Raw genomic sequence first — 27,550 nt, forward strand, 5'->3', positions numbered from 1 at the left:
AGGATCTCCTAATGGGAGTCGAGTATCTCTTTTCGGATGCACTATTCCTTCTCAATTGCATCCGTCGATCCCTCACAATGACGAATTAACACAGAAATTGCGTCGCTATGAAATACTATTGGTTCTATGACTTCTCTTTCTAAATCGAGGAGCGTTTCTATGGCAACGACAGGATCTCCTATTGGGAGGCGAGTATCTCATGTCGGGTGCACTATTTCTTCTTTATGGCATCCGTCGATCCCTCACAATGACCAATTAACACAGAAATTGCGTCGCTATGAAATACTATAGGTACTATGACTTCTCTTTCTCAATCGAGGAGCGTTTCTATGGCTACGACAGGATTTTCTATTGGGAGGCGTGTATCTCTTTTCGGATGTACTATTCCTTCTCAATTGCATCCGTCGATCCCTCACAATGACGAATTAACACAGAAATTGCTTCGCTATGAAATAATATAGGTTCTATGACTACTCTTTCTAATTCGAGGAGCGTTTCTATGGCAACGACAGGATCTCCTATTGGGAGGCGAGAATCTCATTTCGGATCTACTATTCCTTCTTTATTGCATCCGTCGATCCCTCACAATGACGAATTAACACAGAAATAGCTTCGCTATGAAATACTATAGGTTCTATGCCTCCTCTTTCTAAATCGAGGAACGATCCTATGGCAACGAAAGGATCTCATATTGGGAGGCGAGTATCTCTTTTCGGATGCACTATTCCTTCTTTATTGCATCCGTCGATCCCTAACATTGACGAATTAACACAGAAATTGCTTCGCTATGAAATATTACATGTTCTATGACTTCGCTTTCTAAATCGAGGAGCGTTTCTATGGCAACGACATGATCTCCTAATGGGAGTCGAGTATCTCATGTCGGATGCACTATTCCTTCTTTATTGCATCCGACGATCCCTCACAATGACGAATTAACACAGAAATTGCTTCGCTATGAAATACTATAGGTTCTATGCCTTCTCTTTCTAAATCGAGGAGCGTTTCTATGGCAACGACAGCATCTCCTATTGGGAGGCGAGTATCTAATGTCGGATGCACTATCCCTTCTTTATTGCATCCGTCGATCCCTCACAATGACGAATTAACACAGAAATTGCGTCGCTATGAAATACTATAGGTTCTATGACTTCTCTTTCTAAATCGAGGAGCGTTTCTATAGCAACGACAGGATCTAATATTGGGAGGCGAGTATCTCATGTCGGATGCACTATTCCTTCTTTATTGCATCCGTCGATCCCTCACAATGACGAATTAACACAGAAATTGCTTCGCTATGAAATACTATAGGGTCTATGCCTTCTCTTTCTAAATCGAGGAACGATCCTATGGCAACGAAAGGATCTACTATTGGGAGGCGAGTATCTCTTTTCGGATGCACTATTCCTTTTCTATTGCATCCGTCGATCCCTCACAATGACGAATTAACACAGAAATTGCGTCGCTATTAAATAATTTAGGTTCTATGACTTCTCTTCCTAAATCGAGGAGCGTTTCTATGGCAACGACAGGATCTCCTATTGAGAGGCGAGTATCTCATGTTGGATGCACTATTTCTTCTTTATTGCATCCGTCGATCCCTCACAATGTCGAATTAACACAGACATTGCGTCCCTATGAAATACTATAGGTTCTATGACTTCTCTTTCTAAATCGAGGAGCGTTACTTTGGCAACGACAGGATCTCCTATTGGGAGGCGAGTATCACATGTCGGATGCACTATTCCTTATTTATTGCATCCGTCGTTCCCTCGCAATCACGAATTAACACAGAAATTGCGTCGCTATGAAATACTATAGGTACTATGACTTCTCTTTCTCAATCGAGGAGCGTTTCTATGGCTACGACAGGATTTTCTATTGGGAGGCGTGTATCTCTTTTCGGATGTACTATTCCTTCTCAATTGCATCCGTCGATCCCTCACAATGACGAATTAACACAGAAATTGCTTCGCTATGAAATAATATAGGTTCTATGACTACTCTTTCTAATACGAGGAGCGTTTCTATGGCAACGACAGGATCTCCTATTGGGAAGCGAGAATCTCATTTCGGATCTACTATTCCTTCTTTATTGCATCCGTCGATCCCTCACAATGACGAATTAACACAGAAATAGCTTCGCTATGAAATACTATAGGTTCTATGCCTCCTCTTTCTAAATCGAGGAACGATCCTATGGCAACGAAAGGATCTCATATTGGGAGGCGAGTATCTCTTTTCGGATGCACTATTCCTTCTTTATTGCATCCGTCGATCCCTAACATTGACGAATTAACACAGAAATTGCTTCGCTATGAAATATTACATGTTCTATGACTTCGCTTTCTAAATCGAGGAGCGTTTCTATGGCAACGACATGATCTCCTAATGGGAGTCGAGTATCTCATGTCGGATGCACTATTCCTTCTTTATTGCATCCGACGATCCCTCACAATGACGAATTAACACAGAAATTGCTTCGCTATGAAATACTATAGGTTCTATGCCTTCTCTTTCTAAATCGAGGAGCGTTTCTATGGCAACGACAGCATCTCCTATTGGGAGGCGAGTATCTAATGTCGGATGCACTATCCCTTCTTTATTGCATCCGTCGATCCCTCACAATGACGAATTAACACAGAAATTGCGTCGCTATGAAATACTATAGGTTCTATGACTTCTCTTTCTAAATCGAGGAGCGTTTCTATAGCAACGACAGGATCTAATATTGGGAGGCGAGTATCTCATGTCGGATGCACTATTCCTTCTTTATTGCATCCGTCGATCCCTCACAATGACGAATTAACACAGAAATTGCTTCGCTATGAAATACTATATGGTCTATGCCTTCTCTTTCTAAATCGAGGAACGATCCTATGGCAACGAAAGGATCTACTATTGGGAGGCGAGTATCTCTTTTCGGATGCACTATTCCTTTTCTATTGCATCCGTCGATCCCTCACAATGACGAATTAACACAGAAATTGCGTCGCTATTAAATAATTTAGGTTCTATGACTTCTCTTCCTAAATCGAGGAGCGTTTCTATGGCAAAGACAGGATCTCCTATTGAGAGGCGAGTATCTCATGTTGGATGCACTATTTCTTCTTTATTGCATCCGTCGATCCCTCACAATGTCGAATTAACACAGAAATTGCGTCCCTATGAAATACTATAGGTTCTATGACTTCTCTTTCTAAATCGAGGAGCGTTACTTTGGCAACGACAGGATCTCCTATTGGAAGGCGAGTATCACATGTCGGATGCACTATTCCTTATTTATTGCATCCGTCGTTCCCTCGCAATCACGAATTAACACAGAAATTGCGTCGCTATGAAATACTGTAGGTTCTATGACTTCTCTTTCTAAATCGAGGAGCGTTTCCATGGCAACGACAGGATCTCCTATTGGGAGGCGAGTATCTCATGTCGGATGCACTATTCATTCTTTATTGCATCCGTCGATCCCTCACAATGACGAATTAACACAGAAATTGCGTCGCTACGAAATACTATAGGTTCTATGACTTCTCTTTCTAAATCGAGGAGCGTTTATATGGCAACGACAGGATCTCCCAATGGGAGGCGAGTATTTCATGTCGGATGCACTATTCCTTCATTATTGCACCCGTCGATCCCTCACAATGACGAATTAACACAGAAATTGCGTCGCTATGAAATACTATAGGTTCTATGACTTCTCTTTCTAAATCGAGGAGCGTTTCTATGGCAATGAAAGGATCTCCTATTGGGAGGCGAGTATCTCATGTCGGATGCACTATCCCTTCTTTATTGCATCCGTCGATCCGTAACAATGACGAATTAACACAGAAATTGCTTCGCTATTAAATATTATAAGTTCTATGACTTCTCTTTCTAAATCGAGGAGCGTTTATATGGCAACGACAGGATCTCCTATTGTTAGGCGAGTTTCTCATGTCGGATGCACTATGCCTTCTTTATTGCATCCGTCGATCCCTCACAGTGACCAATTAACACAGAAATTGCGTCGCTATGAAATACTATAGGTTCTATGACTTCTCCTTCTAAATCGAGGAGCGTTTCTATGGCTACGACAGGATCTCCAATTGGGAGGCGAGTATCTCTTTTCGGACGTACTATTCCTTCTCAATTACATCCGTCGATCCCTCACAATGCGAATTAACACAGAAATTGCGTCGCTATGAAATAATATAGGTTCTATGACTTCTCTTTCTAAATCGAGGAGCGTTTCTATGGCAACGACAGGATCTCCTATTGGGAGGCGAGAATCTCATTTCGGATCCACTATTCCTTCTTTATTGCATCCGTCGGTCCCTCACAATGACGAATTAACACAGAAATTGTGTCGCTATGAAATAATATAGGTTCTATGACTTCTCTTTCTAAATAGAGGAGCGTTTCTATCGCAACGGCAGGATCTCCTATTGGGAGGCGAGAATCTCATGTCGGATGCACTATTCCTTCTTTATTGCATCCGTCGATTCCTCACAATGACGAATTAACACAGAAATTGCGTCGCTATGAAATACTATATGTTCTGAGCCTTCTCTTTCTAAATCGAGGAACGATCCTATGGCAACGAAAGGATCTCCTAATGGGAGTCGAGTATCTCTTTTCGGATGCACTATTCCTTCTCAATTGCATCCGTCGATCCCACACAATGACGAATTCACTCAGAAATTGCGTCGCTATGAAATAATATAGGTTCTATGACTTCTCCTTCTAAATCGAGGAGCGTTTCTATGGCAACGACAGGATTTCCTATTGGGAGGCGAGTATCTCATGTCGGATGCACTATTCCTTCTTTATTGCATACGTCGATCCCTCACAATGACGAATTAACACAGAAATTGCTTCGCTATGAAATACTATAGGTTCTATGCCTTCTCTTTCTAAATCGAGGAGCGTTTCTATGGCAACGACAGGATCTCCTATTGGGAGGCGAGTATCTCATGTCGGATGCACTATTCCTTCTTTATTGCATCCGTCGATCCCTCACAATGACGAATTAACATAGAAATTGCGTCGCTATGAAATATTATAGGTTCTATGACTTCTCTTTCTAAATCGAGGAGCGTTTCTATGGCAACAACAGCATCTCCTATTGGGAGGCGAGTATCTCATGTCGGATGCACTATCCGTTCTTTATTGCATCCGTCGATCCCTCACAATGAAGAGTTAACACAGAAATTGCTTCGCTATGAAATACTATAGGTTCTATGCCTTCTCTTTCTAAATCGAGGAACGATCCTATGGCAACGAAAGGATCTACTATTGGGAGGCGAGTATCTCTTTTCGGATGCACTATTCCTTCTCTATTGCATCCGTCGATCCCTCACAATGACGAATTAACACAGAAATTGCGTCGCTATTAAATAATTTAGGTTCTATGACTTCTCTTTCTAAATCGAAGAGCGTATCTATGGCAACGACAGGATCTCCTATTGGGAGGCGAGTATCTCATGTTGGATGCACTATTTCTTCTTTATTGCATCCGTCGATCCCTCACAATGTCGAATTAACACAGAAAGTGCATCCCTATGAACTACTATAGGTTGTATGACTTGTCTTTCTAAATCGAGAAGCGTTTCTATGGGAACGACACGATCTCCTATTGGGAGGCGAGTATCACATGTCGGATGCACTATTCCTTATTTATTGCATCCGTCGATCCCTCACAATGACGAATTAACACAGAAATTGCGTCGCTATGAAATACTATAGGTTCTATGACTTCTCTTTCTAAATCGAGGAGCGTTTCCATGGCAACGACAGGATCTCCTATTGGGAGGCGAGTATCTCATGTCGGATGCACTAATCATTCTTTATTGCATCCGTCGATCCTTCACAATGACGAATTAACACAGAAATTGCGTCGCTATGAAATACTATAAGTTCTATGACTTCTCTTTCTAAATAGAGGAGCGTTTATATGGCAACGACAGGATCTCCTATTGGGAGGCGAGTATCTCATGTCGGATGCACTATTCCTTCATTATTGCACCCGTCGATCCGTCACAATGACGAATTAACACAGAAATTGCGTCGCTATGAAATACTATAGGTTCTATGACTCCTCTTTCTAAATCGAGGAGCGTTCCTATGGCAATAACAGGATCTCCTATTGGGAGGCGAGTATCTCATGTCGGATGCAATATCCCTTCTTTATTGCATCCGTCGATCCCTAACAATGACGAATTAACATAGAAATTGCTTCGCTATTAAATATTATAAGTTCTATGACTTCTCTTTCTAAATCGAGGAGCGTTTCTATGGCAACGACAGGATCTCCTATTGGGAGGCGAGTATCTCATGTCGGATGCACTATTCCTTCTTTATTGCATCCGTCGATCCCTCACAGTGACCAATAAACACAGAAATTGCGTCGCTATGAAATACTATAGGTTCTATGACTCCTCTTTCTAAATCGAGGAGCGTTCCTATGGCAATGACAGGATCTCCTATTGGGAGGCGAGTATCTCATGTCGGATGCACTATCCCTTCTTTATTGCATCCGTCGATCCCTCACAATGACGAATTAACACAGAAATTGCTTCGCTATGAAATACTATAGGTTCTATGATTTCTCTTTCTAAATCGAGGAACGATACTATGGCAACGACAGGATCTCCTATTGGGAGGCGAATAACTCATGTCGGATGCACTATTCCTTCTTTATTGCATCCGTCGATCCCTCACAATGACGAATTAACACAGAAATTGCTTCGCTATGAAATACTATAGTTTCTATGTCTTCTCTTTCTAAATCGAGGAACGATCCTATGGCAACGACATGATCTCCTATTGGGAGGCGAATATCTCATGTCGGATGCACTATTCCTTCTTTATTGCATCCGTCGATCCCTCACAATGACGAATTAACATAGAAATTGTGTCGCTATGAAATATTATAGGTTCTATGACTTCTCTTTCTAAATCGAGGAGCGTTTCTATGGCAACAACAGCATCTCCTATTGGGAGGCGAGTATCTCATGTCGGATGCACTATCCGTTCTTTATTGCATCCGTCGATCCCTCACAATGAAGAATTAACACAGAAATTGCTTCGCTATGAAATACTATAGGTTCTATGCCTTCTCTTTCTAAATCGAGGAACGATCCTATGGCAACGAAAGGATCTACTATTGGGAGGCGAGTATCTCTTTTCGGATGCACTATTCCTTCTCTATTGCATCCGTCGATCCCTCACAATGACGAATTAACACAGAAATTGCGTCGCTATTAAATAATTTAGGTTCTATGACTTCTCTTTCTAAATCGAGGAGCGTTTCTATGGCTACGAGAGGATCTCCAATTGGGAGGGGAGTATCTCTTTTCGGATGTACTATTCCTTCTCAATTGCATCCGTCGATCCCTCACAATGCGAATTAACACAGAAATTGCGTCGCTATGAAAGAATATAGGTTCTATGACTTCTCTTTCTAAATCGAGGAGCGTTTCTATGGCAACGACAGGATCTCCTATTGGGAGGCGAGAATCTCATTTTGGATCCACTATTCCTCCTTTATTGCATCCGCCGGTCCCTCACAATGACGAATTAACACAGAAATTGCGTCGCTATGAAATACTATAGGTTCTATGACTTCTCTTTCTAAATCGAGGAGCGTTTCTATGTCAACGACAGGATCTCCTATTGGGAGGCGAGTATCTCATGTCGGATGCACTATTCCTTCTTTATTGCATACGTCGATCCCTCCCAATGACGAATTAACACAGAAATTGCTTCGCTATGAAATACTATAGGTTCTATGCCTTCTCTTTCTAAATCGAGGAGCGTTTCTATGGCAACGACAGGATCTCCTATTGGAAGGCGAGTATCTCATGTCGGATGCACTATTCCTTCGTTATTGCATCCGTCGATCCCTCACAATGACGAATTAACATAGAAATTGCGTCGCTATAAAATATTATAGGTTCTATGACTTCTCTTTCTAAATCGAGGAGCGTTTCTATGGCAACGACAGCATCTCCTATTGGGAGGCGAGTATCTCATGTCGGATGCACTATCCGTTCTTTATTGCATCCGTCGATCCCTCACAATGACGAATTAACACAGAAATTGCTTCGCTATGAAATACTATAGGTTCTATGCCTTCTCTTTCTAAATCGAGGAACGATCCTATGGCAACGAAAGGATCTCCTAATGGGAGTCGAGTATCTCTTTTCGGATGCACTATTCCTTCTCAATTGCATCCGTCGATCCTTCACAATGACGAATTAACACAGAGATTGCGTCGCTATGAAGTACTATAGGTTCTATGACTTCTCTTTCTAAATCGAGAAGCGTTTCTATCGCAACGACAGGATCTCCTATTGGGAGGCGAGTATCTCATGTCGGATGCACTATTCCTTCTTTATTGCATCCGTCGATCTCTAACAATGACGAATTAACACAGAAATTGCGTCGCTATGAAATAATATAGGTTCTATGACTTCTCTTTCTAAATCGAGGAGCGTTTCTATGGCAACGACAGGATCTCCTATTGGTAGGCGAGAATCTCATTTCGGATCCACTATTCCTTCTTTATTGCATCCGTCGGTCCCTCACAATGACGAATTAACACAGAAATTGTGTCGCTATGAAATAATATGGGTTCTATGACTTCTCTTTCTAAATCGAGGAGCGTTTCTATCGCAAGGGCAGGATCTCCTATTGGGAGGCGAGAATCTCATGTCGGATGCACTATTCCTTCTTTATTGCATCCGTCGATTCCTCACAATGACGAATTAACACAGAAATTGCGTCGCTATGAAATACTATATGTTCTGAGCCTTCTCTTTCTAAATCGAGGAACGATCCTATGGCAACGAAAGGATCTCCTAATGGGAGTCGAGTATCTCTTTTCGGATGCACTATTCCTTCTCAATTGCATCCGTCGATCCCACACAATGACGAATTCACTCAGAAATTGCGTCGCTATGAAATAATATAGGTTCTATGACTTCTCCTTCTAAATCGAGGAGCGTTTCTATGGCAACGACAGGATTTCCTATTGGGAGGCGAGTATCTCATGTCGGATGCACTATTCCTTCTTTATTGCATACGTCGATCCCTCACAATGACGAATTAACACAGAAATTGCTTCGCTATGAAATACTATAGGTTCTATGCCTTCTCTTTCTAAATCGAGGAGCGTTTCTATGGCAACGACAGGATCTCCTATTGGGAGGCGAGTATCTCATGTCGGATGCACTATTCCTTCTTTATTGCATCCGTCGATCCCTCACAATGACGAATTAACATAGAAATTGCGTCGCTATGAAATATTATAGGTTCTATGACTTCTCTTTCTAAATCGAGGAGCGTTTCTATGGCAACAACAGCATCTCCTATTGGGAGGCGAGTATCTCATGTCGGATGCACTATCCGTTCTTTATTGCATCCGTCGATCCCTCACAATGAAGAATTAACACAGAAATTGCTTCGCTATGAAATACTATAGGTTCTATGCCTTCTCTTTCTAAATCGAGGAACGATCCTATGGCAACGAAAGGATCTACTATTGGGAGGCGAGTATCTCTTTTCGGATGCACTATTCCTTCTCTATTGCATCCGTCGATCCCTCACAATGACGAATTAACACAGAAATTGCGTCGCTATTAAATAATTTAGGTTCTATGACTTCTCTTTCTAAATCGAAGAGCGTATCTATGGCAACGACAGGATCTCCTATTGGGAGGCGAGTATCTCATGTTGGATGCACTATTTCTTCTTTATTGCATCCGTCGATCCCTCACAATGTCGAATTAACACAGAAATTGCATCCCTATGAACTACTATAGGTTGTATGACTTGTCTTTCTAAATCGAGAAGCGTTTCTATGGGAACGACACGATCTCCTATTGGGAGGCGAGTATCACATGTCGGATGCACTATTCCTTATTTATTGCATCCGTCGATCCCTCACAATGACGAATTAACACAGAAATTGCGTCGCTGTGAAATACTATAGGTTCTATGACTTCTCTTTCTAAATCGAGGAGCGTTTCCATGGCAACGACAGGATCTCCTATTGGGAGGCGAGTATCTCATGTCGGATGCACTAATCATTCTTTATTGCATCCGTCGATCCTTCACAATGACGAATTAACACAGAAATTGCGTCGCTATGAAATACTATAGGTTCTATGACTTCTCTTTCTAAATCGAGGAGCGTTTATATGGCAACGACAGGATCTCCTATTGGGAGGCGAGTATCTCATGTCGGATGCACTATTCCTTCATTATTGCACCCGTCGATCCGCCACAATGACGAATTAACACAGAAATTGCGTCGCTATGAAATACTATAGGTTCTATGACTCCTCTTTCTAAATCGAGGAGCGTTCCTATGGCAATGACAGGATCTCCTATTGGGAGGCGAGTATCTCATGTCGGATGCACTATCCCTTCTTTATTGCATCCGTCGATCCCTAACAATGACGAATTAACATAGAAATTGCTTCGCTATTAAATATTATAAGTTCTATGACTTCTCTTTCTAAATCGAGGAGCGTTTCTATGGCAACGACAGGATCTCCTATTGGGAGGCGAGTATCTCATGTCGGATGCACTATTCCTTCTTTATTGCATCCGTCGATCCCTCACAGTGACCAATTAACACAGAAATTGCGTCGCTATGAAATACTATAGGTTCTATGACTCCTCTTTCTAAATCGAGGAGCGTTCCTATGGCAATGACAGGATCTCCTATTGGGAGGCGAGTATCTCATGTCGGATGCACTATCCCTTCTTTATTGCATCCGTCGATCCCTCACAATGACGAATTAACACAGAAATTGCTTCGCTATGAAATACTATAGGTTCTATGACTTCTCTTTCTAAATCGAGGAACGATACTATGGCAACGACAGGATCTCCTATTGGGAGGCGAATAACTCATGTCGGATGCACTATTCCTTCTTTATTGCATCCGTCGATCCCTCACAATGACGAATTAACACAGAAATTGCTTCGCTATGAAATACTATAGCTTCTATGTCTTCTCTTTCTAAATCGAGGAACGATCCTATGGCAACGACATGATCTCCTATTGGGAGGCGAATATCTCATGTCGGATGCACTATTCCTTCTTTATTGCATCCGTCGATCCCTCACAATGACGAATTAACATAGAAATTGCGTCGCTATGAAATATTATAGGTTCTATGACTTCTCTTTCTAAATCGAGGAGCGTTTCTATGGCAACAACAGCATCTCCTATTGGGAGGCGAGTATCTCATGTCGGATGCACTATCCGTTCTTTATTGCATCCGTCGATCCCTCACAATGAAGAATTAACACAGAAATTGCTTCGCTATGAAATACTATAGGTTCTATGCCTTCTCTTTCTAAACCGAGGAACGATCCTATGGCAACGAAAGGATCTACTATTGGGAGGCGAGTATCTCTTTTCGGATGCACTATTCCTTCTCTATTGCATCCGTCGATCCCTCACAATGACGAATTAACACAGAAATTGCGTCGCTATTAAATAATTTAGGTTCTATGACTTCTCTTTCTAAATCGAGGAGCGTATCTATGGCAACGACAGGATCTCCTATTGGGAGGCGAGTATCTCATGTTGGATGCACTATTTCTTCTTTATTGCATCCGTCGATCCCTCACAATGTCGAATTAACACAGAAATTGCATCCCTATGAACTACTATAGGTTGTATGACTTGTCTTTCTAAATCGAGGAGCGTTTCTATGGGAACGACACGATCTCCTATTGGGAGGCGAGTATCACATGTCGGATGCACTATTCCTTATTTATTGCATCCGTCGATCCCTCACAATGACGAATTAACACAGAAATTGCGTCGCTATGAAATACAATAGGTTCTATGACTTCTCTTTCTAAATCGAGGAGCGTTTCCATGGCAACGACAGGATCTCCTATTGGGAGGCGAGTATCTCATGTCGGATGCACTAATCATTCTTTATTGCATCCGTCGATCCTTCACAATGACGAATTAACACAGAAATTGCGTCGCTATGAAATACTATAGGTTCTATGACTTCTCTTTCTAAATCGAGGAGCGGTTATATGGCAACGACAGGATCTCCTATTGGGAGGCGAGTATCTCATGTCGGATGCACTATTCCTTCATTATTGCACCCGTCGATCCGTCACAATGACGAATTAACACAGAAATTGCGTCGCTATGAAATACTATAGGTTCTATGACTTCTCTTTCTAAATCGAGGAGCGTTCCTATGGCAATGACAGGATCTCCTATTGGGAGGCGAGTATCTCATGTCGGATGCACTATCCCTTCTTTATTGCATCCGTCGATCCCTAACAATGACGAATTAACATAGAAATTGCTTCGCTATTAAATATTATAAGTTCTATGACTTCTCTTTCTAAATCGAGGAGCGTTGCTATGGCAACGACAGGATCTCCTATTGGGAGGCGAGTATCTCATGTCGGATGCACTATTCCTTCTTTATTGCATCCGTCGATCCCTCACAGTGACCAATAAACACAGAAATTGCGTCGCTATGAAATACTATAGGTTCTATGACTTCTCTTTCTAAATCGAGGAGCGTTTCTATGGCTACGAGAGGATCTCCAATTGGGAGGGGAGTATCTCTTTTCGGATGTACTATTCCTTCTCAATTGCATCCGTCGATCCCTCACAATGCGAATTAACACAGAAATTGCGTCGCTATGAAAGAATATAGGTTCTATGACTTCTCTTTCTAAATCGAGGAGCGTTTCTATGGCAACGACAGGATCTCCTATTGGGAGGCGAGAATCTCATTTTGGATCCACTATTCCTCCTTTATTGCATCCGTCGGTCCCTCACAATGACGAATTAACACAGAAATTGCGTCGCTATGAAATACTATAGGTTCTATGACTTCTCTTTCTAAATCGAGGAGCGTTTCTATGTCAACGACAGGATCTCCTATTGGGAGGCGAGTATCTCATGTCGGATGCACTATTCCTTCTTTATTGCATACGTCGATCCCTCCCAATGACGAATTAACACAGAAATTGCTTCGCTATGAAATACTATAGGTTCTATGCCTTCTCTTTCTAAATCGAGGAGCGTTTCTATGGCAACGACAGGATCTCCTATTGGAAGGCGAGTATCTCATGTCGGATGCACTATTCCTTCGTTATTGCATCCGTCGATCCCTCACAATGACGAATTAACATAGAAATTGCGTCGCTATAAAATATTATAGGTTCTATGACTTCTCTTTCTAAATCGAGGAGCGTTTCTATGGCAACGACAGCATCTCCTATTGGGAGGCGAGTATCTCATGTCGGATGCACTATCCGTTCTTTATTGCATCCGTCGATCCCTCACAATGACGAATTAACACAGAAATTGCTTCGCTATGAAATACTATAGGTTCTATGCCTTCTCTTTCTAAATCGAGGAACGATCCTATGGCAACGAAAGGATCTACTATTGGGAGGCGAGTATCTCTTTTCGGATGCACTATTCCTTTTCTATTGCATCCGTCGATCCCTCACAATGACGAATTAACACAGAAATTGCGTCGCTATTAAATAATTTAGGTTCTATGACTTCTCTTTCAAAATCGAGGAGCGTTTCTATGGCAACGACAGGATCTCCTATTGGGAGGCGAGTATCTCATGTTGGATGCACTATTTCTTCTTTATTGCATCCGTCGATCCCTCACAATGTCGAATTAACACAGAAATTGCGTCCCTATGAAATACTATAGGTTCTATGACTTCTCTTTCTAAATAGAGGAGCGTTTCTATGGGAACGACAGGATCTCCTATTGGGAGGCGAGTATCACATGTCGGATGCACTATTCCTTATTTATTGCATTCGTCGATCCCTCACAATGACGAATTAACACAGAAATTGCGTCGCTATGAAATACTATAGGTTCTATGACTTCTCTTTCTAAATCGAGGAGCGTTTCCATGGCAACGACAGGATCTCCTATTGGGAGGCGAGTATCTCATGTCGGATGCACTAATCATTCTTTATTGCATCCGTCGATCCTTCACAATGACGAATTAACACAGAAATTGCGTCGCTATGAAATACTATAGGTTCTATGACTTCTCTTTCTAAATCGAGGAGCGTTTATATGGCAACGACAGGATCTCCTATTGGGAGGCGAGTATCTCATGTCGGATGCACTATTCCTTCATTATTGCACCCGTCGATCCGTCACAATGACGAATTAACACAGAAATTGCGTCGCTATGAAATACTATAGGTTCTATGACTTCTCTTTCTAAATCGAGGAGCGTTTCTATGGCAATGACAGGATCTCCTATTGGGAGGCGAGTATCTCATGTCGGATGCACTATCCCTTCTTTATTGCATCCGTCGATCCCTAACAATGACGAATTAACACAGAAATTGCTTCGCTATTAAATATTATAAGTTCTATGACTTCTCTTTCTAAATCGAGGAACGATCCTATGGCAACGAAAGGATCTCCTAATGGGAGTCGAGTATCTCTTTTCGGATGCACTATTCCTTCTCAATTGCATCCGTCGATCCTTCACAATGACGAATTAACACAGAGATTGCGTCGCTATGAAGTACTATAGGTTCTATGACTTCTCTTTCTAAATCGAGAAGCGTTTCTATCGCAACGACAGGATCTCCTATTGGGAGGCGAGTATCTCATGTCGGATGCACTATTCCTTCTTTATTGCATCCGTCGATCTCTAACAATGACGAATTAACACAGAAATTGCGTCGCTAAGAAATACTATAGGTTCTATGACTTCTCTTTCTAAATCGAGGAGCGTTTCTATGGCAACGACAGGATCTCCTATTGGGAGGCGAGTATCTCATGTCCGATGCACTATTCCTTCTTTATTGCATCCGTCGATCCCTCACAATGACGAATTAACACAGAAATTGCGTCGCTATGAAATACTATAGGTTCTATGACTTCTCTTTCTAAATCGAGGAGCGTTTCTATGGCAACGACAGGATCTCCTATTGGGAGGCGAGTATCTCATGTCGGATGAACTATCCCTTCTTTATTGCATCCGTCGGTCCCTCACAATGACGAATTAACACAGAAATAGCGTCGCTATGAAATACTATAGGTTCTATGACTTCTCTTTCTAAATCGAGGAGCGTTTCTATCGCAACGACAGGATCGCCTATTGGGAGGCGAGTATCTCATGTCGGGTGCACTATTTCTTCTTTATGGCATCCGTCGATCCCTCACAATGACGAATTAACACAGAAATTGCGTCGCTATGAAATACTCTATGTTCTATGCCTTCTCTTTCTAAATCGAGGAACGATCCTATGGCAACGAAAGGATCTCCTAATGGGAGTCGAGTATCTCTTTTCGGATGCACTATTCCTTCTCAATTGCATCCGTAAATCCCACACAATGACGAATTCACACAGAAATTGCGTCGCTATGAAATAATATAGGTTCTATGACTTCTCTTTCTAAATCGAGGAGCATTTCTAAGGCAACGACAGGATCTCCTATTGGGAGACGAGAATCTCATGTCGGATGCACTACTCCTTCTTTATTGCATCCGTCGATCCCTCACAATGACGAATTAACACAGAAATTGCGTCGCTATGAAATACTATAGGTTCTATGACTTCTCTTTCTAAATCGAGGTGCGTTTCTATGGCAACTACAGGATTTCCTATTGGGAGGCGAGTATCTCATGTCCGATGCACTATTCCTTCTTTATTGCATCCGTCGATTCCTCACAATGACGAATTAACACAGAAATTGCGTCGCTATTAAATACTATATAATCTATGCCTTCTCTTTCTAAATCGAGGAACGATCCTATGGCAACGAAAGGATCTCCTAATGGGAGTCGAGTATCTCTTTTCGGATGCACTATTCCTTCTCAATTGCATCCGTCGATCCCACAAAATGACGAATTCACACAGAAATTGCGTCGCTATGAAATAATATAGGTTCAATGACTTCTCTTTCTAAATCGAGGAGCATTTCTATGGCAACGACAGGATCTCCTATTGGGAGACGAGTATCTCATGTCGGATGCACTACTCCTTCTGTATTGCATCCGTCGATCCCTCACAATGACGAATTAACACAGAAATTGCGTCGCTATGAAATACTATAGGTTCTATGACTTCTCTTTCTAAATCGAGGAGCGTTTCACTGGCAACGAAAGATCTCCTATTGGGAGGCGAGTATCTCATGTCGGATGCACTATCCCTTCTTTATTGCATCCGTCGATCCTTCACAATGACGAATTAACACAGAGATTGCGTCGCTATGAAGTACTATAGGTTCTATGACTTCTCTTTCTAAATCGAGAAGCGATTCTATCGCAACGACAGGATCTCCTATTGGGAGGCGAGTATCTCATGTCGGATGCACTATTCCTTCTTTATTGCATCCGTCGATCTCTAACAATGACGAATTAACACAGAAATTGCGTCGCTATGAAATACTATAGGTTCTATGACTTCTCTTTCTAAATCGAGGAGCGTTTCTATGGCAACGACAGGATCTCCTATTGGGAGGCGAGTATCTCATGTCCGATGCACTATTTTTCTTTATTGCATCCGTCGATCCCTCACAATGACGAATTAATACAGAAATTGCGTCGCTATGAAATACTATAGGTTCTATGACTTCTCTATCTAAATCGAGGAGCGTTTCTATGGCAACGACAGGATCTCCTATTGGGAGGCGAGTATCTCATGTCGGATGAACTATCCCTTCTTTATTGCATCCGTCGGTCCCTCACAATGACGAATTAACACAGAAATAGCGTCGCTATGAAATACTATAGGTTCTATGCCTTCTCTTTCTAAATCGAGGAACGATCCTATGGCAACGAAAGGATCTCCTAATGGGAGTCGAGTATCTCTTTTCGGATGCACTATTCCTTCTCAATTGCATCCGTCGATCCCTAACAATGACGAATTCACACAGAAATTGCGTCGCTATGAAATAATATAGGTTCTATGACTTCTCTTTCTAAATCGAGGAGCATTTCTATGGCAACGACAGGATGTCCTATTGGGAGACGAGAATCTCATGTCGGTTGCACTACTCCTTCTTTATTGCATCCGTCGATCCCTCACAATGACGAATTAACACAGAAATTGCGTCGCTATGAAATACTATAGGTTCTATGACTTCTCTTTCTAAATCGAGGAGCGTTTCACTGGCAACGAAAGATCTCCTATTGGGAGGCGAGTATCTCATGTCGGATGCACTATCCCTTCTTTATTGCATCCGTCGATCCTTCACAATGACGAATTAACACAGAGATTGCGTCGCTATGAAGTACTATAGGTTCTATGACTTCTCTCTCTAAATCGAGAAGCGTTTCTATCGCAACGACAGGATCTCCTATTGGGAGGCGAGTATCTCATGTCGGATGCACTATTCCTTCTTTATTGCATCCGTCGATCTCTAACAATGACGAATTAACACAGAAATTGCGTCGCTATGAAATACTATAGGTTCTATGACTTCTCTTTCTAAATCGAGGAGCGTTTCTATGGCAACGAGAGGATCTCCTATTGGGAGGCGAGTATCTCGTGTCCGATGCACTATTCCTTCTTTATTGCATCCGTCGATCCCTCACAATGACGAATTAACACAGAAATTGCGTCGCTATGAAATACTATAGGTTCTATGACTTCTCTTTCTAAATCGAGGAGCGTTTCTATGGCAACGACACGATCTCCTATTGGGAGGCGAGTATCTCATGTCGGATGAACTATCCCTTCTTTATTGCATCCGTCGGTCCCTCACAATGACGAATTAACACAGAAATAGCGTCGCTATGAAATACTATAGGTTCTATGACTTCTCTTTCTAAATCGAGGAACGATCCTATGGCAACGAAAGGATCTACTATTGGGAGGCGAGTATCTCATGTCGGGTGCACTATTTCTTCTTTATGGCATCCGTCGATCCCTCACAATGACGAATTAACACAGAAATTGCGTCGCTATGAAATACTATATGTTCTATGCCTTCTCTTTCTAAATCGAGGAACGATCCTATGGCAACGAAAGGATCTCCTAATGGGAGTCGAGTATCTCTTTTTGGATGCACTATTCCTTCTCAATTGCATCCGTCAATCCCACACAATGACGAATTCACACAGAAATTGCGTCGCTATGAAATAATATAGGTTCTATGACTTCTCTTTCTAAATCGAGGAGCATTTCTATGGCAACGACAGGATCTCCTATTGTGAGACGAGAATCTCATGTCGGATGCACTACTCCTTCTTTATTGCATCCGTCGATCCCTCACAATGACGAATTAACACAGAAATTGCGTCGCTATGAAATACTATAGGTTCTATGACTTCTCTTTCTAAATCGAGGAGCGTTTCTATGGCAACGACAGGATCTCCTATTGGGAGGCGAGTATCTCATGTCCGATGCACTATTCCTTCTTTATTGCACCCGTCGATCCCTCACAATGACGAATTAACACAGAAATTGCGTCGCTATGAAATACTATAGGTTCTATGACTTCTCTTTATAAATCGAGGAGCGTTTCTATGGCAACGACAGGATCTCCTATTGGGAGGCAAGTATCTCATGTCGGATGAACTATCCCTTCTTTGTTGCATCCGTCGGTCCCTCACAATGACGAATTAACACAGAAATAGCGTCGCTATGAAATACTATAGGTTCTATGACTTCTCTTTCTAAATCGAGGAGCGTTTCTATCGCAACGACAGGATCCCCTATTGGGAGGCGAGTATCTCATGTCGGGTGCACTATTTCTTCTTTATGGCATCCGTCGATCCCTCACAATGACCTATTAAAACAGAAATTGCGTCGCTATGAAATACTATAGGTTCTATGACTTCTCTTTCTCAATCGAGGAGCGTTTCTATGGCTACGACAGGATCTTCTATTGGGAGGCGTGTATCTCTTTTCGGATGTACTATTCCTTCTCAATTGCATCCGTCGAACCCTCACAATGACGAATTAATACAGAAATTGCTTCGCTATGAAATAATATAGGTTCTATGACTACTCTTTCTATATCGAGGAGCGTTTCTATGGCAACGGCAGGATCTCCTATTGGGAGGCGAGAATCTCATTTCGGATCCACTATTCCTTCTTTATTGCATCCGTCGATCCCTCACAATGACCAATTAACACAGAAAAATCTTCGCTATGAAATACTATAGCTTCTATGCCTTCTCTTTCTAAATCGAGGAACGATCCTATGGCAACGAAAGGATCTCATATTGGGAGGCGAGTATCTCTTTTCGGATGCACTATTCCTTCTTTATTGCATCCGTCGATCCCTAACAATGACGAATTAACACAGAAATTGCTTCGCTATGAAATATTACATGTTCTATGACTTCTCTTTCTAAATCGAGGAGCGTTTCTATGGCAACGACAGGATCTCCTATTGGGAGGCGAGTATCTCATGCCGGATGCACTATTCCTTCTTTATTGCATCCGTCGATCCCTCACAATGACGAATTAACATAGAAATTGCGTCGCTATGAAATGCTATAGGTTCTATGACTTCTCTTTCTAAATCGAGGAGCGTTTCTATGGCAACGACAGCATCTCCTATTGGGAGGCGAGTATCTCATGTCGGATGCACTATCCCTTCTTTATTGCATCCGTCGATCCCTCACAATGACGAATTAACACAGAAATTGCGTCGCTATGAAATACTATAGGTTCTATGACTTCTCTTTCTAAATCGAGGAGCGTTTCTATGGCAACGACAGAATCTCCTATTGGGAGTCGAGTATCTCATGTCGGATGCACTATTCCTTCTTTATTGCATCCGTCGATCCCTCACCATGACGAATTAACACAGAAATTGCTTCGCTATGAAATACTATAGGTTCTATGCCTTCTCTTTCTAAATCGAGGAACGATCCTATGGCAACGAAAGGATCTACTATTGGGAGGCGAGTATCTCTTTTCGGATGCACTATTCCTTCTCTATTGCATCCGTCGATCCCTCACAATGACGAATTAACACAGAAATTGCGTCGCTATTAAATACTATTGGTTCTATGACTTCTCTTTCTAAATCGAGGAGCGTTTCTGTGGCAACGACAGGATCTCCTATTGAGAGGCGAGTATCTCATGTTGGATGCACTATTTCTTCTTTAATGCATCCGTCGATCCCTCACAATGTCGAATTAACACAGAAATTGCGTCGCTATGAAATACTATAGGTTCTATGACTTCTCTTTCTAAATCGAGGAGAGTTTCTATGGCAACGACTGGATCTCCTATTGGGAGGCGAGTATCACATGTGGGATGCACTATTCCTTATTTATTGCATCCGTCGATCCCTCACAATGACGAATTAAAACAGAAATTGCGTCGCTATGAAATACTATAGGTTCTATGACTTCTCTTTCTAAATCGAGGAGCGTTTCCATGGCAACGACAGGATCTCCTATTGGGAGGCGAGTGTCTCATCTCGGATGAACTATTCATTCTTTATTGCATCCGTCGATCCCTCACAATGACGAATTAACACAGAAATTGCGTCGCTATGAAATACTATAGGTTCTATGACTTCTCTTTCTAAATCGAGGAGCGTTTCTATGGCAACGACAGGATCTCCTATTGGGAGGCGAGTATCTCATGTCGGATGAACTATCCCTTCTTTATTGCATCCGTCGATCCCTCACAATGACGAATTAACACAGAAATTGCGTCGCTATGAAATACTATAGGTTCTATGACTTCTGTTTCTAAATCGAGGAGCGTTTCTATGGCAACTACAGGATCTCCTATTGGGAGGCGAGTATCTCATGTCCGATGCACTATTCCTTCTTTATTGCATCCGTCGATCCCTCACAATGACGAATTAACACAGAAATTGCGTCGCTATGAAATACTATAGGTTCTATGACTTCTCTTTCTAAATCGAGGAGCGTTTCTATGGCAACGACAGGATCTCCTATTGGGAGGCGAGTATCTCATGTCGGATGCACTATTCCTTCTTTATTGCATACGTCGATCCCTCACAATGACGAATTAACATAGTTATTGCGTCGCTATGAAATACTATAGGTTCTATGACTTCTCTTTCTAAATCGAGGAGCGTTTCTATGGCAACGACAGCATCTCCTATTGGGAGCCGAGTATCTCATGTCGGATGCACTATCCCTTCTTTATTGCATCCGTTGATCCTTCACAATGACGAATTAACACAGAGATTGCGTCGCTATGAAATACTATAGGTTCTATGACTTCTCTTTCTAAATCGAGAAGCGTTTCTATCGCAACGACAGGATCTCCTATTGGGAGGCGAGTATCTCATGTCGGATGCACTATTCCTTCTTTATTGCATCCGTCGATCTCTAACAATGACGAATTAACACAGAAATTGCGTCGCTATGAAATACTATAGGTTCTATGACTTCTCTTTCTAAATCGAGGAGCGTTTCTATGGCAACGATAGGATCTCCTATTGGGAGGCGAGTATCTCATGTCGGATGCACTATTCCTTCTTTATTGCATCCGTCGATCTCTAACAATGACGAATTAACACAGAAATTGCGTCGCTATGAAATACTATAGGTTCTATGACTTCTCTTTCTAAATCGAGGAGCGTTTCTATGGCAACGACAGGATCTCCTATTGGGGGGCGAGTATCTCATGTCCGATGCACTATTCCTTCTTTATTGCATCCGTCGATCCCTCACAATGACGAATTAACACAGAAATTGCTTCGCTATGAAATAATATAGGTTCTATGACTACTCTTTCTATATCGAGGAGCGTTTCTATGGCAACGGCAGGATCTCCTATTGGGAGGCGAGAATCTCATTTCGGATCCACTATTCCTTCTTTATTGCATCCGTCGATCCCTCACAATGACCAATTAACACAGAAATAGCTTCGCTATGAAATACTATAGGTTCTATGCCTTCTCTTTCTAAATCGAGCAACGATCCTATGGCAACGAAAGGATCTCCTATTGGGAGGCGAGTATCTCTTTTCGGATGCACTATTCCTTCTTTATTGCATCCGTCGATCCCTAACAATGACGAATTAACACAGAAATTGCTTCGCTATGAAATATTACATGTTCTATGACTTCTCTTTCTAAATCGAGGAGCGTTTCAAAGGCAACGACAGCATCCCCTATTGGGAGGCGAGTATCTCATGTCGGATGCACTATCCCTTCTTTATTGCATCCGTCGATCCCTCACAATGACGAATTAACACAGAAATTGCGTCGCTATGAAATACTATAGGTTCTATGACTTCTCTTTCTAAATCGAGGAGCGTTTCTATGGCAACGACAGAATCTCCTATTGGGAGTCGAGTATCTCATGTCGGATGCACTATTCCTTCTTTATTGCATCCGTCGATCCCTAACCATGACGAATTTACACAGAAATTGCTTCGCTATGAAATACTATAGGTTCTATGCCTTCTCTTTCTAAATCGAGGAACGATCCTATGGCAACGAAAGGATCTACTATTGGGAGGCGAGTATCTCTTTTCGGATGCACTATTCCTTCTCTATTGCATCCGTCGATCCCTCACAATGACGAATTAACACAGAAATTGCGTCGCTATTAAATAATTTAGGTTCTATGACTTCTCTTTCTAAATCGAGGAGCATTTCTGTGGCAACGACAGGATCTCCTATTGAGAGGCGAGTATCTCATGTTGGATGCACTATTTCTTCTTTATTGAATCCGTCGATCCCTCACAATGTCGAATTAACACAGAAATTGCGTCGCTATGAAATACTGTAGGTTCTATGACTTCTCTTTCTAAATCGAGGAGCGTTTCTATGGCAACGACAGGATCTCCTATTGGGAGGCGAGTATCACATGTCGGATGCACTATTCCTTATTTATTGCATCCGTCGATCCCTCACAATGACGAATTAACACAGAAATTGCGTCGCTATGAAATACTATAGGTTCTATGACTTCTCTTTCTAAATCGAGGAGCGTTTCCATGGCAACGACAGGATCTCCTATTGGGAGGCGAGTGTCTCATCTCGGATGCACTATTCATTCTTTATTGCATCCGTCGATCCCTCACCATGACGAATTAACACAGAAATTGCTTCGCTATGAAATACTATAGGTTCTATGCCTTCTCTTTCTAAATCGAGGAACGATCCTATGGCAACGAAAGGATCTACTATTGGGAGGCGAGTATCTCTTTTCGGATGCACTATTCCTTCTCTATTGCATCCGTCGATCCCTCACAATGACGAATTAACACAGAAATTGCGTCGCTATTAAATACTATTGGTTCTATGACTTCTCTTTCTAAATCGAGGAGCGTTTCTATCGCAACGACAGGATCTCCTATTCGGAGGCGAGTATCTCATGTCGGGTGCACTATTTCTTCTTTATGGCATCCGTCGATCCCTCACAATGACCAATTAAAACAGAAATTGCGTCGCTATGAAATACTATAGGTTCTATGACTTCTCTTTCTCAATCGAGAAGCGTTTCTATGGCTACGACAGGATCTTCTATTGGGAGGGGTGTATCTCTTTTCGGATGTACTATTCCTTCTCAATTGCATCCGTCGATCCCTCACAATGACGAATTAACACAGAAATTGCTTCGCTATGAAATAATATAGGTTCTATGATTACTCTTTCTAAATCGAGGAGCGTTTCTATGGCAACGCCAGGATCTCCTATTGGGAGGCGAGAATCTCATTTCGGATCCACTATTCCTTCTTTATTGCATCCGTCGATCCCTCACAATGACGAATTAACACAGAAATAGCTTCGCTATGAAATACTATAGGTTCTATGCCTTCTCTTTCTAAATCGAGGAACGATCCTATGGCAACGAAAGGATCTCATATTGGGAGGCGAGTATCTCTTTTCGGATGCACTATTCCTTCTTTATTGCATCCGTCGATCCCTAACAATGACGAATTAACACAGAAATTGCTTCGCTATGAAATATTACATGTTCTATAACTTCTCTTTCTAAATCGAGGAGCGTTTCTATGGCAACGACAAGATCTCCTATTGGGAGTCGAGTATCTCATGTCGGATGCACTATTCCTTCTTTATTGCATCCGTCGATCCCTCACAATGACGAATTAACACAGAAATTGCTTCGCTATGAAATACTATAGGTTCTATGCCTTCTCTTTCTAAATCCAGGAGCGTTTCTATGGCAACGACAGGATCTCCTATTGGGAGGCGAGTATCTCATGCCGGATGCACTATTCCTTCTTTATTGCATCCGTCGATCCCTCACAATGACGAATTAACATAGAAATTGCGTCGCTATGAAATACTATAGGTTCTATGACTTCTCTTTATAAATCGAGGAGCGTTTCTATGGCAACGACAGGATCTCCCATTGGGAGGCGAGTATCTCATGTCGGATGCACTATTCCTTCTTTATTGCATCCGTCGATCCCTCACAATGACGAATTAACACAGAAATTGCTTCGCTATGAAATACTATAGGTTCTATGCCTTCTCTTTCTAAATCGAGGAGCGTTTCTATGGCAACGACAGGATCTCCTATTGGGAGGCGAGTATCTCATGCCGGATGCACTATTCCTACTTTATTGCATCCGTCGATCCCTCACAATGACGAATTAACATAGAAATTGCGTCGCTATGAAATACTATAGGTTCTATGACTTCTCTTTCTAAATCGAGGAGCGTTTCTATGGCAACGACAGCATCTCCCATTGGGAGGCGAGTAACTCATGTCGGATGCACTATCCCTTATTTATTGCATCCGTCGATACCTCACAATTACGAATTAACACATAAATTGCGTCGCCATGAAATACTATAGGTTCTATGACTTCTCTTTCTAAATCGAGGAGCGTTTCTATGGCAACGACAGGATTTCCTATTGGGAGGCGAGTATCTAATGTCGGATGCACTATTCCTTCTTTATTGCATCCGTCGATCCCTCACAATGACGAATTAACACAGAAATTGCTACGCTATGAAATACTATAGGTTCTATGCCTTCTCTTTCTAAATCGAGGAACGATCCTATGGCAACGAAAGGATCTACTATTGGGAGGCGAGTATCTCTTTTCGGATGCACTATTCCTTCTCTATTGCATCCGTCGATCCCTCACAATGACGAATTAACACAGAAATTTCGTCGATATTAAATAATTTAGGTTCTATGACTTCTCTTTCTAAATCGAGGAGCGTTTCTGTGGCAACGACAGGATCTCCTATTGAGAGGCGAGTATCTCATGTTGGATGCACTATTTCTTCTTTATTGCATCCGTCGATCCCTCACAATGTCGAATTAACACAGAAATTGCGTCGCTATGAAATACTATAGGTTCTATGACTTCTCTTTCTAAATCGAGGAGCGTTTCTATGGCAACTACAGGATCTCCTATTGGGAGGCGAGTATCACATGTCGGATGCACTATTCCTTATTTATTGCATCCGTCGATCCCTCACAATGACGAATTAACACAGAAATTGAGTCGCTGTGAAATTTTATAGGTTCTATGACTTCTCTTTCTAAATCGAGGAGCGTTTCTATGGCAACGACAGGATCTCCTATTGGGAGGCGAGTATCTCATGTCCGATGCACTATTCCTTCTTTATTGCATCCGTCGATCCCTCACAATGACGAATTAACACAGAAATTGCGTCGCTATGAAATACTATAGGTTCTATGACTTCTCTTTCTAAATCGAGGAGCGTTTCTATGGCAACGACAGGATCTCCTATTGGGAGGCGAGTATTTCATGTCGGATGAACTATCCCTTCTTTATTGCATCCGTCGGTCCCTCACAATGACGAATTAACACAGAAATAGCGTCGCTATGAAATACTATAGGTTCTATGACTTCTCTTTCTAAATCGAGGAGCGTTTCTATCGCGATGACAGGATCTCCTATTGGGAGGCGAGTATCTCATGTCGGGTACACTATTTCTTCTTTATGGCATCCGTCGATCCCTCACAATGACCAATTAAAACAGAAACTGCGTCGCTATGAAATACTATAGGTTCTATGACTTCTCTTTCTCAATCGAGGAGCGTTTCTATGGCTACGACAGGATCTTCTATTGGGAGGCGTGTATCTCTTTTCGGATGTACTATTCCTTCTCAATTGCATCCGTCGATCCCTCACAATGACGAATTAACACAGAAATTGCTTCGCTATGAAATAATATAGGTTCTATGTTTACTCTTTCTAAATCGAGGAGCGTTTCTATGGCAACGCCAGTATCTCCTATTGGGAGGCGAGAATCTCATTTCGGATCCACTATTCCTTCTTTATTGCATCCGTCGATCCCTCACAATGACGAATTAACACAGAAATAGCTTCGCTATGAAATACTATAGGTTCTATGCCTTCTCTTTCTAAACAGGGGAACGATCCTATGGCAACGAAAGGTTCTCATATTGGGAGGCGAGTATCTCTTTTCGGATGCACTATTCCTTCTTTATTGCATCCGTCGATCCCTGACAATGACGAATTAACACAGAAATTGCTTCGCTATGAAATATTACATGTTCTATGACTTCTCTTTTTAAATCGAGGAGCGTTTCTATGGCAACGACAGGATCTCCTATTGGGAGTCGAGTATCTCATGTCGGATGCACTATTCCTTCTTTATTGCATCCGTCGATCCCTCACAATGACGAATTAACACAGAAATTGCTTCGCTATTAAATACTATAGGTTCTATGCCTTCTCTTTCTAAATGGAGGAGCGTTTCTATGGCAACGACAGGATCTCCTATTGGGAGGCGAGTATCTCATGCCGGATGCACTATTCCTTCTTTATTGCATCCGTCGATCCCTCACAATGACGAATTAACATAGAAATTGCGTCGCTATGAAGTACTATAGGTTCTATGACTTCTCTTTCTAAATCGAGGAGCGTTTCTATGGCAACGACAGCATCTCCTATTGGGAGGCGAGTATCTCATGTCGGATGCACTATCCCTTCTTTATTGCATCCGTCGATCCCTCACAATGACGAATTAGTACAGAAATTGCGTCGCTATGAAATACTATAGGTACTATGACTTCTCTTTCTAAATCGAGGAGCGTTTCTAAGGCAACGTCAGGATCTCCTATTGGGAGGCGAGTATCTCATGTCGGATGCACTATTTCTTCTTTATGGCATCCGTCGATCCCTCACAATGACCAATTAAAACAGAAATTGCGTCGCTATGAAATACTATAGGTTCTATGACTTCTCTTTCTCAATCGAGAAGCGTTTCTATGGCTACGACAGGATCTTCTATTGGGAGGGGTGTATCTCTTTTCGGATGTACTATTCCTTCTCAATTGCATCCGTCGATCCCTCACAATGACGAATTAACACAGAAATTGCTTCGCTATGAAATAATATAGGTTCTATGATTACTCTTTCTAAATCGAGGAGCGTTTCTATGGCAACGCCAGGATCTCCTATTGGGAGGCGAGAATCTCATTTCGGATCCACTATTCCTTCTTTATTGCATCCGTCGATCCCTCACAATGACGAATTAACACAGAAATAGCTTCGCTATGAAATACTATAGGTTCTATGCCTTCTCTTTCTAAATCGAGGAACGATCCTATGGCAACGAAAGGATCTCATATTGGG

This window comes from Schistocerca cancellata, chromosome 1 (genome assembly GCF_023864275.1).
Source record: "Schistocerca cancellata isolate TAMUIC-IGC-003103 chromosome 1, iqSchCanc2.1, whole genome shotgun sequence".
NCBI lineage: Eukaryota > Metazoa > Arthropoda > Insecta > Orthoptera > Acrididae > Schistocerca > Schistocerca cancellata.